At 44.4% G+C, this 5,159-nt stretch overlaps 1 long non-coding RNA gene across 1 annotated transcript; it reads left to right on the top strand.

The window, feature by feature from the left end:
- The first annotated feature begins 6 nt into the window (after positions 1-6).
- Positions 7-1,625, top strand: LOC135566811 (uncharacterized). Its single transcript, XR_010462187.1, has 2 exons — positions 7-87; positions 556-1,625. It is a non-coding gene; the product is annotated as an uncharacterized LOC135566811 (long non-coding RNA).
- Positions 1,626-5,159: the final 3,534 nt, after the last annotated feature.

The raw sequence follows: 5,159 nt of genomic DNA, 5'->3' as shown, positions 1-5,159 counted from the left end.
TATCTTCTTTCCCCTCAGATTGCTCATTTCAAGATCCCACGCTATGTAACATTTGTGAATGACTATCCGCTCACAGTTTCAGGAAAGGTAATCTCTCAAACCATATACTCTTACTCAAAGCTAAGCCGACCCGCCCCAGAATGTATGTTTCTACATGAACGCTGACCAACATTTTGTTTTGTATTTGTTTATACAATTCTGAAGACATAATCAGGAAGCTTAAGTAATTGTCAGAGACAAATTAGTTTTGATGAACAGTCCATTGCATAAACTGTATGTTCCTCGTGGTCCTCAGTCTCGCTCAAGACACTTCAAAACCATTTAGAAATGGAGAGTCATTTGAGTAGCCCAGTCCCCCTCTGTCTCTAGACAGAAGGAAACAGAGCTATTAAGCAGTCTGCACGCAGCAGTCCTGCTAAACACATTCAGAGGGCGTCATGTTGGAGGGAGTCACGAACCACCACGGCTGTCTGGTCGATCTGAGAAACACCCCTGACATAAAACACTGTATTTAATACAAAGGCCTATTCTCTCCTTTTTAAATTGCTCTTTCAGATCCAGAAGAACAAACTGCGTGTGCAGACAGAGAAGTTTCTGGCACTGTGAAGGTCTGTGAAGTAAGGAGAGAAAGTCGGGCTAGACATGGTGGCTCATATCTCCGACGCATGGCATATGTTTTCGCTCCACTCTGCTAAAGCACCTGCTGAAATCAGTCATTATGGCTGAATTTATACAGGCAGCCCAATTCTTATCTTTTATCCACTAATATTTTTTTTAAAGAGCTAATGTGAAAAGATCTGATGTGATTGGTCAAAAGACCAATAATTGGAAAAGATATCTAAATTGGGCAGCCTAAGGGCTGAAGATCCACTTCACAGAGCGATTGACAATTAAAGGCAATGTTCCCGCAGTCACGGAGGCTGCATTCACGGTAAACACAGAAATGACCTTTCAATTTTAAATGTGGATCTTCCACGATATGGATTGAATGCAGCCTTAAGTGCCATCATTTGTGCCTTGTTTAGTGCAAACCTTTTTGCAGAACCCATTGGACTAATGCTATGTTTTAGCAGGCACAGTTTAACAGGAAAGCGAAGCCATGTACAGCAGTCAGCTAAACACTGACAGCCAAATGATTTTACTGTATTTCTAGGACCGATCATGTAATTCTAACAGCCTTGAAACCACCTCATCAATCTGTGACTCGGAGCTCTATTCAGTCTGTAAAATTGAAGCGTTACAGATTCCGTGATTTATCAAATCTAAAAGGTCATTTCCAATTGAGCCGACATCTGCAGGGTTTAACGCTGAAGAGGGAACATTGCCTTTACATTTACATTTAACATTTACATTTAAGTCATTTAGCAGACGCTCTTATCCAGAGCGACTTACAAATTGGTGCTTTCACCTTATGACATCCAGTGGAACAGCCACTTTACAATAGTGCATCTAGGTCTTTTAAGGGGGGGGGGGAGGGAGGGAGAAGGATTACTTTATCCTATCCTAGGTATTCCTAGGTATTCCCATTTGAGTGAAGCTGTACTTCAGCGACGCAGATCGAATAGCGTCCTTATATTACAGCTGCCTATATGTCAAAATAAAAAACATGTACCTTACCATTCAAAGTTGGGCGTAGGTGTCTGTGTTTTTGTTGGAGGACAGAAGCTGTTAGCTTTTCCATTGATCTCAGTGGCAGGTGGATGGCTGTTAAGCCTTTGGAAAGCCTCTCAAACAAATCTATAGAAGCATGCAGACACACAGCTGGATAAGATTTCCACTCAGGTTTTGTTTTTCCAGGATACCTATCCTCTGCACCCAACACTTGTCTGAGCCAGGTATGCAGTATTTCTGGATGAGAAACCCAGACCCTGCCCTGTCAGAGGGCCAAGAAGATCACAGATGCAGCCTACTTGAGACCTGCTAGTCAAATACTTGAATACCAAATGGGAAAATACAGTGGCAAGAAAAAGTATGTGAACCTTTCGGCATAAATTGGTTATAAAATCTGATCTTCATCTAAGTCACAACAATAGACAGTCTGCTTAAACTAATAACACGTGTGTCTTTATTGAACACACCATGTAAACATTCAGTGTAAGGTGGAAAAAGTATGTGAACCCTTGGATTTAATAACTGGTTGACCCTCCTTTGGCAATAAACCAAACGTTTTCTGTAGTTGCGGATCAGACCTGAACAACGTTCAGGAGGAATTTTGGACCATTCATTTTTACAAAACTGTTTCAGTTCAGCAATATTCTTAGGATGTCTGGTGTGAACCGCTCGAGGTCATGCCACAGCATTTTAAAATCGGATTGAGGTCAGGACTGACTGGGCCACTCCAGAAGGTGTATTTTCTTCTGTTGAAGCCATTCTGTTGTTGATTTACTTCTGTGTTTTTGGTCGTTGTCCTGTTGCATCACCCAACTTCTGTTGAGCTTCAATTGTCTAGCCGTATCTGAATCCTGGCTTAGGAAGACCACCAAAAACCTTAATCTCCATTCCTAACTATAACATTTTCTGACAAGATAGAACTGCCAAAGGGGGCTGTGTTGCAATTTACTGCAAAGATAACCTGCAGAGTTCTGTCTTACTATCCAAGTCTGTACCCAAACAATGAGCTTCTACTTCTAAAAATGTACCTTTCCAGAAACAAGTCTCTCACCGTTGCCGCTTGCTATAGACCACCCTCTGCCTCCAGCTGTGCTCTGGACACCATATGTGATTTGATTGCCCCCCATTTATCTTCTGAGCTTGTGCTGCTAGGTGACCTAAACTGGGACATGCTTAACACCCCGGACATCCTACAATCTAAGCTTGATGCCCTCAATCTCACACAATTTATCAATGAACCGAACCTACCAGATATAACACCAAATCCGTAAACACGGGCACCCTCATAGATATCATCCTAACTAACTCACCCTCCAAATACACCTCTGCTGTTTTCAACAAAGATCTCAGCGATCACAGCCTCATTGCCTGCATCCGTAATGGGTCTGCGAGCAAACGACCACCCCTCATCACTGTCAAACGCTCCCTAAAACACTTCTGCGAGCAGGCCTTTCTAATCGACCTGGCCTGGGTATCCTGGAATGACATTGACCTTATACTGACAGTAGAGGATGACTGGTTATTCTTTAAAAGTACCTTCCTCACCATCTTAAATAGGCATGCCCCATTCAAAAAATGTAGAACCAGGAATAGATATAGCCCATGGTTCACTCCAGACCTGTCTGCCCTTGACCAGCACAAAAACATCCTGTGGCATTCTGCATTAGCATCGCATGATATGCAACTTTTCAGGGAAGTTAGGAACCAATATACACAGGCAGTTAGGAAAGCTAAGGCTAGCTTTTTTAAACAGAAATTTGCATCCTGCAGTACAAACTCAAAGTTCTGGGACACTGTAAAGTCCATAGAGAATAAGAGCACCTCATCCCAGCTACCCACTGCTCTGAGGCTAGGAAACACTGTTACAACTGACAAATTCACTATAATTGAGAATTTCAATAAGCATCTCTCTACGGCTGGCCGTGCTTTCCACCTGGCTACCCCTACCCCGGTCAACTGCCTGGCACCCTCCACAGCAACCCACCCAAGCCCCCACCATATCTCCTTCACCCATATCCAGATAGCTGATGTTCTGAAAGAGCTGCAAAATCTGGACCCCTACAAATCAGCCGGGCTAGACAATCTGGACCCTCTCTTAAATTATCTGCCGAAATTGTTGCAACCCATATTATTAGCCTGTTCAACCTCTCTTTCGTATCGTCTGAGATTCCCAAAGATTGGAAAGCTGCCGCGGTCATCCCCCTCTTCAAAGGGGGAGACACTCTAGACCCAAACTGCTACAGACCTATATCTATTCTACCCTGCAGCTCTTAAGGTCTTCGAAAGCCAAGTTAACAAACAGATTACTGACCATTTTGAATCGCACCGTACTTTCTCCGCTATGCAATCTGGTTTCCGAGCTGGTCATGGGTGCACCTCAGCCACACTCAAGGTCCTTAACGATATCATAACCGCCATCGATAAGAGACATTACTGTGCAGCTGTATTCATCGACCTGGCCAAGGCTTTCGACTCTGTCAATCACCACATTCCACATTGGTTTCTCAAATGATTGCCTCGCCTGGTTCACCAACTACTTCTCTGATAGAGCTTAGTGTGTCAAATTGGAGGGCCAGTTGTCCAGACCTCTGGCAGTCTCTATGGGGGTGCCACAGGGTTCAATTCTCAGGCTGACTCTCTTCTCTGTATACATCAATGATGTCGCTCTTGCTGCTGGTGATTCTCTAATCCACCTCTACGCAGACGACACCATTCTGTATACTTCTGGCCCTTCTTTGGACACTGTGTTAACTAACCTCCAGACGAGCTTCAATGCCACACAACTCTCCTTCCGTGGCCTCCAACTGCTCTTAAACGCAAATAAAACTAAATGCATGTTATTCAACCAATCATTGCCCGCACCTGCCCACCTATCCAGCATCACTACTCTGGATGGCTCTGACTTAGAATACGTGGATAACTACAAATACTTAGGTGTCTGGCTAGACTGTAAACTCTCCTTCCAGACTCACATTAAGCATCTCCAATCAAAAATGTAATCTAGAATGGGCTTCCTATTTCGCAACAAAGCTTCCTTCACTCATGCTGCCAAACATACCCTCGTAAAACTGTCCATCCTACCGATCCTTGACTTCGGCGATGTCATCTATAAAATAGCCTTCAACACTCTACTCAACAAACTGGATGCAGTCTATCACAGTGCCATCCGTTTGGTCACCAAAGCCCCATATACTACCCACCACTGCGACCTGTACGCTCTCGTTGGCTGGCCCTCGCTTCATACTCGTCGCCAAACCCACTGGCTACAGGTTATCTACAAGTCTCTGCTAGGTAAAGCCCCGCCCTATCTCAGCTCGCTGGTCACCATAGCAGCACCCACTCGTAACACACGCTCCAGCAGGTATATCTCACTGGTCACCCTCAAAGCCAATTCCTCCTTTGGTCGCCTTTCCTTCCAGTTCTCTGTGGCCACTGACTGGAACGAACTGAAAAAAATCACTGAAGCTGGAGATTCCCATCTCCCTCACTAGCTTTAAGAACCAGCTGTCAGAGCAGCTCACAGATCACTGCACCTGTTCATAGATGGG

The sequence above is a fragment of the Oncorhynchus nerka genome, unplaced genomic scaffold (genome assembly GCF_034236695.1).
Source record: "Oncorhynchus nerka isolate Pitt River unplaced genomic scaffold, Oner_Uvic_2.0 unplaced_scaffold_13___fragment_6___debris, whole genome shotgun sequence".
In the NCBI taxonomy this organism is placed as follows: Eukaryota; Metazoa; Chordata; class Actinopteri; order Salmoniformes; family Salmonidae; genus Oncorhynchus; species Oncorhynchus nerka.
This window is presented reverse-complemented; position numbering and strand designations above follow the sequence as displayed.